The sequence below is a fragment of the Drosophila serrata genome, unplaced genomic scaffold (genome assembly GCF_035046125.1).
Source record: "Drosophila serrata isolate PLE 108 unplaced genomic scaffold, ASM3504612v1 contig_240, whole genome shotgun sequence".
NCBI lineage: Eukaryota > Metazoa > Arthropoda > Insecta > Diptera > Drosophilidae > Drosophila > Drosophila serrata.
Window position 1 is genome coordinate 9,067,055 of NW_028257138.1, and position 12,690 is coordinate 9,079,744.

The 12,690-nt window shown below is 41.0% G+C and overlaps 1 long non-coding RNA gene across 1 annotated transcript; it reads left to right on the forward strand.

Annotated features, from left to right (window-relative positions):
- Window positions 1-1,193: 1,193 nt before the first annotated feature.
- Window positions 1,194-2,496, forward strand: LOC147644041 (uncharacterized). Its single transcript, XR_015271333.1, has 2 exons — window positions 1,194-1,699; window positions 1,759-2,496. It is a non-coding gene; the product is annotated as an uncharacterized LOC147644041 (long non-coding RNA).
- Window positions 2,497-12,690: the final 10,194 nt, after the last annotated feature.

The following is a 12,690-nucleotide window of genomic DNA, read 5'->3' on the forward strand; positions in this document are numbered from 1 at the left end:
TTTTGACAATTTTAATGATGTAACCCCTTATCATTTTTTGCAAAAATCGAACAAATCTTGAAAAAAAATTTTTCAACCGGACATAGCTTAATCGATTCAGCTTTTTGTGCTGATCAGGAATATATATGATTTATAGGGTCGGAAATGAATTCTTCACAGTTTTACAAGCTTCTGACTAATCTTATATTCCCATTCTTTGAGTCGATATTTATATTTTATATGACAAATTTTACAATAAATCTAATTTTAAAAATGCCATAACTAAGCCAGAAATTAATAAATTTCATGTCGGAAACCTTTCCTATGACGGTTTCTATTTGTGCAATAAAACTGCATACTCAATTCACTTATAAACTAGTCCTTTGAAGTTCTCCAAGCTTCTGATTAAAACTATAAAACCATTCTTTGAAGCAATATTTTTTATGACAATTTTGTAAATAAGTCAAATTTTAAAAATCTCATAACTAAGTTAAAAATGCGTTAATTTTAAGTCGGAAAGGTTTTTATTGGGGCAATAAAACTGCATACAATTCAATTTAAAATGTTAAGAAATGAAATTTTTTTTTCAATTTTTAACAATTTTAATAATGTAACCCCCTATCCATTTTTGTAAAAATCGCACAAATCTTCGAAAAAATTGTATTGGGCTATTCCCTAAGCCACCGAAAATATGGATAGCGTCTCTATGTTATTGCAGCACTAGTTGCATTGCATCACCAAGGTCGTTTGCTTGCCTCAAGATGCGCACATCACGCATACGCAGTGTGTGCCCGAAATGAGCACAACACAGCGCGGCAAGGTCGCAGGCCTGCTTTAACTCAAAGCCAAGCAGATATGAGCACGGCAAAGCCCACACAAGACCCAGGATCCCGGACCCCGGCCCACACCCGGACCGTACAAGGAGACATAGCCGGAGGCGAAGGCGCGCACTGAAAATCCCGGACCCGGCACTGACGCATTATACGTTTCAGTGCGCAATAATGTCATTAAAAGGCGCAAAAGGAGCACGGCTGCCAGCGCCGAAAGGAAAGCACAACTGGGTCAGTTAATGCAGCCAGTTGTTACCTCGACCTGACATTTATGAGCAGTCGTAGTAGATAGCTGGCCCTGGAGCCTGGAGCCCAGGACCCCTTGCCGGCGCTGGAGCAATTAAGAGCTGGGTTTAAAACAGCTCCGCTACGGCAGCACCACACGAGTCGAGTGTCAAAATTTATTGGAAATGCCTTAAGCCCGCACACACATACACACACACACACACCCGAAAGTCATCTAAAGCCGCCAGAAATATGGGCGCCCTCGACTTCTACAGCCACATCGTTGACAGCGCCGGAGAGAAAGCAAAGCCAGGAAGGAATTGCGGTGGCGGCATCAAAATCAAAGACGGGCACCCGGCTCCGACCAGAAACCAAAGTCAGAGGCGCGCATAATTAATGTAGGCATAAAAACAAGTGACTTGTAAATATTGCCAAGGCAATGCACAAGTTGCGGATGAGGAGCCGCAAACGCAAACGCACACAATAAGCAACACACACACACATACAGGCAAAGGCACATCTCCCAAATGCCGAGTATCTTTTGGGTGTGCGAATATGTCTGGGGTTGCGTTTGGTGTGGCCACTTACAAAGTGGCAAGTACAAGCAAGGACTGCGAGTCTGAGGTTGACGTGGCAGAGCACAGTGGCTCCAAGTCAGTAAATAAGTAAGTAAGAACTGCTTAAATCCATTTCAAATTGCATTGTCTGATTAAAATGTCTACAGCTTATGTGCAAAATTATTAGAATTTTCATTTCTTGTAATCACAACTGGAGAAAGGACATATGAGAACCACTGTTCTGGATCTAAGTTTCACTTCGGTGGCATGGCGCCCTAGTGGGCAAGACGCAGAGCCACTTAAAAGCGAGCATACACACACACTCACACAAAGTCATGCGTGTGTGGGCGTCCTTGTTGTTTATGTATGTGTGTGTACTTGGAGCGTCCCTCTTCGTCCTGCCAGGACCGTGCCTTGCGCTCCGGCGTTTATACGGTCTGGCGATTGTGACATTGTAGCTACAATTACAAGCGGAAGTGACGCACATCAACGCACAAATATGGAGGCGTCTATCTCTGCTTTATGTACGGCTAATGCGCCACTAAAGCTGCGCACAAATTGGGCTTATCGTATGGTTATTCCGATTCTATTTTATGCCCCAAACTCTCCACGACCACGACCACGGCCATCTGCCTTGGCCCCGAAACATTGTGTGAAAAATGTTGAGTCAAAGTTTGTGGCATTAATGCGGAACATCCGCTAGGAGCTGTATGCTGTATGTATGCCGGCGGATGTGTGGCCCAGTCGTTTGATATCTACATAAGTTGGCTAGTTTGTCTTATAAAGTTATTAACCAAAATTAATGTTTGTTATAAAATTTGCTCTGTGGTTCGGAAGTGCTTGTGCATAAAATAAACGATTCAAGGCAGTACATAAGCGTACAGATGCTGTCAAAATTATAGTACTATAAATGTAAATATCCCTAAGATTTAGAAGGTTAAAGAATATCTTTAAAAGGATTTGTGTACTCTTTGTATTGAATAATAATTAAAAACTTAAAATTTAAGCTAAGTTTTAGCACATTTATAATTTCAAGCCATATTTATTTGACCGCGCCTGTTTCTCGCTCCGGTTTTTGTGGTTTTCAACCTCAAGAAAGGCAATCAGAGTCATGCATAAGTAAACTATCTCAACCTGCCAGGTGATTCATGGCAAGCTTTGTTGGTCATTAAGGCTTTCAGATATTAGGCATTGAGGTGGCTTAGCTTGCCAATTAAATATTGACGAGTGCATTATACATACAGGCTTAATATTTTAATTTAAAACTATCACTACCTAAAACTTTACGCATAAGATACGCCATATTTGAGAGCACGTTTCCTGCAACTGGAAAACTTGGCCAATTTCAAATCCCTGACATCACGACTGTCGTTGCCAACTTGGACCATTTGTATGCCTCGTTTCGGGCTGAGCCATAAAAAGAACGGATCCCGGGGATCTTTTGTCACATGTTCCTTCTGGAGTTGGAATTAAATATTCACATTTACGCATGCATGCACATTAATTTGCATAACTAATAATGTCCTTCCAACGAAAAATGTACAAAACTTTGGGTGTCCCAAGCAAAGTGGACTCTGGACTCTGGACTGTGGATTGTGGAAATATGTCAAACTGCAAAACTCGGATGACAAACAATGGACGGGGACCGAAACGTGCCTGGCCACGAATAGAGCAGCTGCGGAGATGTCCTCAAATTAATTCAAACTCATAAAATATTGACTATAAACAGACCTGGCCTGCCAGATGGCCGAAAGATGATGCGGGATGCCGTGGGATGGCCATCTATCTTTTGGAAAAACCTACACGTATTTTGGGCCCGGCTCTCGTTTTGGTATTTGTCTAGTTGTCAATTTTTAATGTGGCTGCTTGACAAATCAATTTTGCGAGACTGCGACAAATGAAACGAACAACGCCGAACAAAGGACTTCTTCGAAAACTTTCTATTTGCCAGATACGGCACACAAAGAGCAATGTCAACGTCTTTAGGATAATTTGATTCGGATCTTGCCTCTGGTCCCTCCCTCTTTCCTTGAAATCGCACAGGTCTTTCTTACTATTTTGTCAAATTGATGGAATTTTAAATTTGTTTTGCCAGGCAACGTCCATTGACTGGCAATTAGAATAATTTGGCCAGCTGTTGCCACAGTCCTGCTCCTCAAAGTGGACTTTGACTTGGACATTCTGCCGGTGATTACCCTCGAATATTTGCTAAAATATTTAATAGTCACACTTGTCACTTACTTTGCTCAGTAACTACGACTATTTGATGCTCAATTTCATTTGATTCAAAGATTATCAATGGTGTTTTATAAATATTTTCACAACTAATCAGGAGTACAAGTAAGTATATATTTTTATTGTTGCTTAAATCGTATTGGAATAACATTTTGACAGATTAAATAATGATTTTTCACCTAGCTTTAGTCTCGGCAGTATCCGTTTATCTTTGGCCAAATGTCAGCCCAATATTTTGTCTTAACACAGACACACACACAAGCTCGAACCCTTTTCCAAGGATATTCCGAAACACTCTCTAAACACAAATCACCAAATAACCAAACAGGTTTCTGGTCAAAGCCATCCTTTGGCCACACACACGCACACACACACACAACTTCTCCATGCGTATTAAGTGTAATTAACTTGGCCAACAACTCCGACTGAGCTCCAAGATGGCAATAGGGCCTGGCCTAAGCCTTTGTTTGTTTATTTCTAGCCTTTGTTGTATAATTTAAATGGATTTTGTGGTTATTTTAAAGATAACAGTTGCAGTGCTCCGAGTATCTGCTCCATAATAAGTCTAAGCTGGGCCTGTGGTTCCATGCCGTCCTTCCTTTGCTTCTTATTTTCGGGTCCGGGCCAGGCTCTTTTTGTAATTTATACTAGTTCCGGATGACCCAGTTTCGAGGGAAAAGCGCTAAAACGATTTACGGGCCAGACAAGGAGTTTAGTTGCGGCCATGATATAACAATTATTTGCTGTTTGCAATTGAATCTTAATCGCCCTTTAGGAGGTAGGCAAAAGCAATGCATTTTCGCTTTAAGCGGAGAACATGGTTCTTAAATGACACTTGTAATGAATTTACAAGTCGGCCACCTTTGGCCCACATTGACAATTCACAAAAGCTCAACACTTTGCTGCTGCGAAAAATCAATTTATATGTTAATTCGTAAGCAAAATCCACAACGTAGAGGGAAAGTGTGTGAAAGCTTTGCCAGGACTCCACTGCTCCCTTTTGCGTTGCCCAAAAAATATTCACTCACGCAGTAAATACAAAAAAAAAAAAACGAAAAAATGAAAAAGAAAACAAGATATATAGTTAAGTTCGAGAAGCCGAAGTTTGTTTACTCTTCCAAATAGCTATACATTTCGGTAATTTAGGCTTATTAAATCGGTATTTTTATATGCTATTTTTTTGGGGTATATCAAAGTTTTTAAAATATCTTAACTAAGCCAAAAATGCATTAATTTCAACTCGGAAGGCTTTTCTATGCTAGTTTTTATAGGGCTAACAAATCTGCTTACCAAGTTTTTTAATTTAAGAAAATCAATTTTTTGCCAATTTTTGCAAATTTTAATGATGTAACCCCTTATCGTTTTTTGAAAAAATAAAAAAAAATTTTGAAATTTCATATTTTGTCCAAACATATCTAGATCGATTCAGCTGTTGATTCTGATCAAGAATATATATGATGTATAGGGTCGGAGATGACTCCTTCACTGTGTTACAAGCTTCTAACTGAAATTATAATACCCTGCAAAGAGCATTATGAAACTGAAGAAAACAAACAAAAAACGGAAAAGTTCAACAAAGTGTTGTAGGTGCCAAAACTGACATTTGCCGAGCCAATATCAGTGTGAGTGTGTGTGTGTAAGTGTGCCGTTGTGGTTGCGTTTGTGCCTGTGTCTGTATGGGTATTGGTGCGTTGGAGGACTCCCAGGATACCAGTTTTTAGCAGGCAGCTGTAAGCCATCAGTTGGCAGAGCAACATGACAGCCCAGAGAGGCGTCACTTTGAGCCAGGATGCACGCATCCTTTGTTGTCCTGCAGTGGGGCATGAACTTAAATATAGGTCGAAAAAAGGATGATAAATATGTGTGCCTCTAGCTTACTAAGGTTTGTTCAAACAATAATAAAATCGTTATATAATTACTATTATAATATTGTAGTTAAAATTAAAAAATTAAAAAAAAACATTTGCACAGCGTCTTAGCCTTCTTCCCAGCTTAAATAAAATATAACTTTAAGAGCTCATAAAATTTACTTGATAATAAAAGTGTATCTCAAACTTTGAAACATCATAAAACTAACTTTCCCTTTCCTCTTTATTGTGTTTGCTTGGCCCCCCCTCCTTGCCACAACGATTGCAACAACTATAAAATATGGCGCAAGATCAACAGAAAAACCTCGGACAAGTTAAAAGGACGACAGCAAAATAAAAAAAAAAAACACACACAAAGCAGCCAAAATATGGTTAGCTTTAAAGCATTTTATAAGGCGTTACCCTTCAGGGGAGCGCAAAAAGGTCGCTCATAAATCTCGGACGGGGAAATACCTACAATTTTTGTATTGTCTTCTAACTTTTGGCTTTTGAATCGGACGGCAAGCGTTTAAGCCATGTCGAGTTATCCTTAGAACCGGGTAAACAACTCGGGCGGCTCTCATCTGCCACGCCCCCGACCAAGCCACCAGCCACCCGTCCTGCCAGCTAACCCCAACGCATTCGCACAAAGTTCAAGATTTAGATGCGTTAAGCGTTATTTATGGCCGCAAATAAATAAAGCTTAAACCATACGCAATGCCTCATTGTGGCGTTGAAAGTTTTCGACGTTCATTCCAATTTGGGTGTGTGAGTGGGTGTCTCCCTTGCTGGTGTGCCATTGCCTGTGAATATGTGCGAAAGGATATGCCGCAGGGCCGCAGGACCTCTGTCTAATTAGGAAATGGTAGCGTGCCAAATCGCAGCCGGAATAATAAGTCCGCATTCAAATGGACACAAGGATAAGTAAATACATTTGCCAATTAAATTTATTTTAAGCAAATCAAGCTATAGCCTCAGAAAAATTACTATTTAAAAATAAAATTGAAACAATTGCAAGCTGCAAGGCCATACCAACATCGGCTTTGAAAACTTACATTCCTTTCTAGTTATTATTAACTCCCACTTTAATCTAGAACTATTTGCATGCTTAATTAATTATCCCTTCAAGAGCAGCACTTTTTCCCCTTTGTCAGATAAATTTCGTATCATTATTGACAAGACAAGAGAAATGTAAATAAAATTAATAATAGGACGAGCAGAATTAAGTTGTTCACAAATTGCCATCGTCTGGCTGTGAATTTTTTATAAGCGAAAGAAAAAACAAACACACAGCAGAGACAAAATCTTTTGAACAGAAGCATTATGAAAACACAATAAAAACCGCACTGTTGTTTGAACTAATTAATTTTGAAAATTTAAATGTGCGCCGAGCTAATTACACAAACTCTATTGAACGCAAACAAAAACAGAGTGTGCTGGGGGCTGGGAGTCCGTCTGGCAGGAGCTGGAAAAATCGCTCTTCTGGCTATTACAATTACCTGGACGTGGCTGAGCGAGCAGCAGTCAATAAAAGCGATGCAAAATTGTTAATTAAATTCCCCCAAAATGAACTGCGCCCGCCAGTCGAGCGCCAAATCGAATCAACCGCTGCTGGACCATATTAAATAGAATACCGAATTCCAAATCCATATACGCTTTTTGCCAAATCTGGCCAGGCCGCAGAGGCCAATCGGTTAAATTTACCTTCGATAAAATGCCAGCGACAAATGCCCCATCCAACACTGTTCAGTTTGACGAAATTACCATAAATAAATTTTAGATATATGCCCCTCAACCGCCAATCGCCATGCTCATAGAGTGCGGACAGGAGCATTTCTGATGTTTTCCCGTCATTGGCAAATTTGTCAAAAATGCGTGTGTATATGTGTGTGGTAAAAATTATTGAGTTTTTGCCAAAGTCGCACAAAAGTCGTCCCATACATTTTGCAACATTTCGCGACTGCGCGGAAATTGCAATTAGAGTCCGGGCTGCGCATAAATAACTCGCAAATTGTTGTGTGTGGCGGTTCCAGCGCTCAGATATTTATGGTAGAACATCTCGAATGGCGGATACCAATTGGAAGGCAATAAATATTAACAGAATACCAAATAAAATAAAAAGAAACGTCAGAGTTTATTTATATTGTAAGAGCTAGTCTTATTTTTCAAAGAGTTATGAGCTCGTACTATTACCTTATGCAAAAACATGATTTTAAATGCATACAAAGAACACTTTTTATTGATACACTAATTAAAAGTAGCTTATAACTAAATAACCATCAATGCCATTGATCATCCAAACTTCTGTCTCCTTTTTATGATGTTTTTCTTCATTAACTTTCAGCTTTTAGTCTATTTTTGGCCCTCACATTGGCCAGTGACCATCCATCCTGGCCTATGGAGAGAGTATGGCCATGGACAGTTGGCCTGCGCATCAGTTAGGCACATAAATTATACAAACAAACTGAACGCAAAAGGCAAACAAAATTGTTACGGGCCATGGCAACGTCGTAGGAATCGAAACAGGGTTTTTCCCGGGATATATTGGGTTATTGGCTGGGGCGTGGGGCGTGGGAAAAGCTCCATGGAAATGGGTTTGAGAGCGGCACCATCAGCGGCGTAAAATGAAAATCCGGGCGGCCCTTGTCAGCATGATTAATGATGACGTTTACAAAGGCATCCTAGCTGGCCAGCTCGGACCATCAGGATCAGGAGGGACTCGTTCGCTCCTTTTCCGGGCTCGAGGCGCTTGCAAAGTGTCCGTGCTAATCCACATCATGACTGCAAATAATAGAACTTAATCTATTTTCAATATGGCAGCGGCAGCGCAACACAAATTAAGAACTCATCAATTTTTAATGCCGCTCCGTGGGAGATGGGCAAAACTTTCGCCCTCGCCGGGCTCCACTTGAAAAATACACCCCGGGGAATAGCTCGGAAGTCTCTGGCAACTTTGCTGCCTCCTCTTCGAGGAGGAGTGCCATGCCAGCCTGTCTTGACCAACAAGAGGGCTTAAGGTTATATTTTAACAAACAACATAAAAGTTTCACACTTTCCCTTCTTTGCTTCCGTTGCCCTTGCGGGTGTTGATACAGCCAACGTTGGACTTTAAAGACAGGAATAAAATCTGCCGAGATTATTGTTAGCCAGTAAGGAATTCAAACTTGAATTTATGATTTTAATTTAAACAAATTACTGTATATTTCTTTCAATTAAACTTGAGTATTAAGTACTTTAAGAATTTCATTTCTACAGAGATTTCTGTGAAACCTTTGATACAGGAATGGATTGCATTCCTCTATTGATCACAGAAACCAGGACTCACGTACACACTGGTGACCCTTCTCTAGCAGGAAACTGTACTCTCTTTCATTTCCTGCTAGGCAACTCTAATTAGCATTTGTCCATTTAGCACTTCAAACAAATCGCATCCGGAGCCCCATTCCTGCCGGCTAAGCGATTTTAAAGTCGCGAACTGTAAACAGTTGCCCGTTGTCGTCGCAGTTTTCCCGGGCTGTAATTGAAGACCATGGACATGGGGCATCACATCACGGAATGGGACCAAGAGCCAGAGCGTGGTCCAAAATTCAGGCGAGCTGCTGATCAACCGCCAACAGCAAACACACGCATTGCCAAAGCAGTAACAGCTCCAATCCCAGTGGCCTGAAATGACAGACGCAGATGCTCCACCCAGCGGATGCGGATTCAGTTACAGCTACAGATACAGATGCACAGGGAGGCAGATACTACAGATGCACAGGCACAGATACAGGAGCCAGAGATACAGGAGGCAAGGGCCAACATACTACTAAACTAATTAACTAAGCGCAGCTGTGGCGACGTCACCTTCAGAGCCCACTGTCGTCGACCGCATTCGCGTCTGTTGCCGGGGGTCACGGTTTTTTTTTTTTTCGCCTCACTGATGCACAAGTGCGTGCTGCAACCCTACGAGGGTTAATTGAAGAGGTTACGAAATAGATCGAAGCTTTATGGCATGCTTATTACCTGGCATATTGATTTTTACATTGATTTTAGGTATGGAAATGCAATAGTTATCTTATTATTTCATGAGATGAAACCTATAAAGAATACTTACTGAAACAAGCCATATTTATGCACTTTTAAATAATAAAAACTTAGAATTTAAGGTATAGTTTTGGTAAAAAATTCAATAAATACTACCTCCAATAGCATTCCCTTCGATCAACTCATGTAACATCCCTCGCTGCTAACTTTAGTTAGTGTTTTTGTGAGGCGGACATTAGGCTCGGGCTTGTTGTGGCCGTTGGTTTGGGGCGACGGCAATTTCCAGTTGCCAACTCTGCACTCACTTGTTTGGCAATTAATTTGCCGGCGTCTGTTATTTCTTTTCCCCGGCATGAGTGTTTGCAATCTAAACACGGTTATTCGCTAATTAGCAAAAAACAAGCACACAGATACGATTCTGGCGACGGAGCAGGGGGGGCCGATGGAGTAAGCGAGAAAGCTACAATTTCCCTGTGGTTCTCTGTTTGTTTTCGGAGGTGCTTGGCCTCGTTGCCATTTATTGGCGCCTCCCCAAAAGCCCCAAGCCCCGAACCCCGAACCCGGTGGCATCCAGGCCCAGTCCCTAGACCCTTACCATGGGCTTCCTTTTTTTTCGCACTCTCGCAGAGAATTAGGTCGCCTTGTAATTAGCTGCTGCTGCTTTAATTTTAGCACTTCACTTTTTGTTTTCCTATTTTCTGTATATTTGTTTTAAGTGACGTCGCGAAAAGCACTGCAATTGCAGGGAAGGCTTCAAGTGAGGCTGCTATAAAATTCAAAATTAGGCCTACAAAAAATAGTTACTTACGCCAAAAGAACGTTCAAATGTAAATCTCTTAATTAGTGGAAAATATAAAAAATATTTTCAGAATTAAGACATTTCGACGTGTGTATACCCTTGCAGTTTGCAATGGTATCAACTAATCAAACTGAGATCGATGATAACTAAGTCAAAAATTCGGAAAGCTTTCCTATGTTAGTTTAATCAACAGAGTCCACCATGTCGTATACTTGATTTTTAAAATTACTCATACGCCCCGGGGGAAGATATTTTTCCCCTTCATACGGTCGGAAAAGACTTCTTCACTACATTCCAAGCTTCTGACTAAAATAAAATAATACTTATAAAGAACATAACACATTCTGAATATAAACTTTAAAAATAAATTAAATTAAAATGCTTAAAGGGGAGCCACAAAGATGACCTTTTACTTAGTCTGCTGGAAACGCTTCAGTGAATAATATTTCCCATTTGTATTGAAGGCTAAAACTGTATTTTATTTACTCACAGGACCTGCCAGAACTTTTCCACTTGAATGTCTCTAAAACAATTTTTATTTCAGTTAACGTAGGCTTTGATTCCATTACGCATACGCCGCATGGTACGCAAAACTTATAAAGGAATATTTAAAAGACTCGAAAATGCTTACTACAAAACCTATTAAAATAGTTGGCAGCACATAGCTCTTGCTGGTGGCACCACCTCCTTAGTCACCTTCGCCTCTAGTTGTTTATTAAAATGCCAGAAATAATTTCTATTCGAAAATTTCCTTAGTCTTTCGGAGGTAGTAGTTGACGTTTCTGTTTTCTGCTGAGGTGTGTGCTGCTGCTGATCCGAGGTTAGTTGAGAGTTTTGCTCCGCACACATGGATAATAAATATTTGCTTTGGTATTTTGATAGGAAGTTTTATGCAGTCGGGGATTTGAGGGTTTTGCGAAGTCAGCAGCACAAACATCGCAGGGGCTTGGTTGGGGGGGCGAGATTTCTGAACAAAGCGCATAGTTTATAAGTTGATGCTCAGTTATGCCAGGAAAACAGTCTCTCTTTTTTTTTCCTTATTTTTCACTCTGCCGGGGAAAATGCCTGAAATGCTTCAACTCTTGCCGGATGCCCAAAAAAACGGATGCTCTCGTATCAATTTGGCTTGTATAATTTATGCATACACAATTTATGCTGCCATTTTTAGCAACATTTCAAACGCGTTGCTCGCTTTTCAATTTGCTCAAATTGACTCTATCGCACATGGCCATAAATCGCAGGGAAATCGATCCGGAGGACCGAGAGACGAACGTAGAAATCAATTTAATTATGTGCTGCCTGCTGCGGATGGGCCTTAAACTTAATGTATTCTTTATGGCAGGCAAATCTATTGAACTGCACTTTGAATATCACGAGCGGTGGGCAAAACTTTCCTTTCCGGATCCGCCAAGAGTCAATATCATGAATAACGATGTAATAAAATACGTGATATGAATTCCAAATTCGGCAGCCACACATGATGAACTACGAGGGCTGTTGCACTCTGTTTCTGGCTGGGGGATAAGCCCGAGCCAGCACATAATTCTTGAGTATTTTCTGTGAATTAGCTGGCTTCTCTCTGGGCCATAAACAGGCACCATCCTGCGCATCGCTTATTTGCCAGCTAACGTTGCCCCTCGTTTCGGGGTCCCCCAGAGCGGCTGGCAGCAGGAAATTCTTGCAATTTTGCAAGCACAAACGCAGTGGCAGAAATATGATGAGATAATGCTAGAAAATAATAGCTGTGACTACTCCAACGACCAGCAGCAGCACCAGCCGCAGAGAGTGCTATCCCCATAGGCCCAGCCTCAACCAGTTTCTGCTGAAAAACGCTACAGACCGAGCTTCGAAAGGCATTCCTGGAGTCACTGAAAGAAAATGTCTACATCAAAAAAAGTAGTCAAAATATATACCATACTATTTACCAACTCCGCCAAGCCATGTTATTGTTCTATCATGAAGAGTTCTCAATCAAAAAACATTCAAATCCTTTTTGTGAACTTGTTGCAGTGTAGCAAGGCCCATGTACCCCCGCAGATACCACTGAAAAGTCCGACTTTGGCTGCAAATTTTGTGACAGGCAGCAGTTGGGAACGGACTTGGTCCTGGTATCCAGATCCGAATCCCCATTCCCCGGGGGTCACTCAAGTCCAAAGCGTCTGTGTTTCTGCATATGCAAAATGCAAAATATT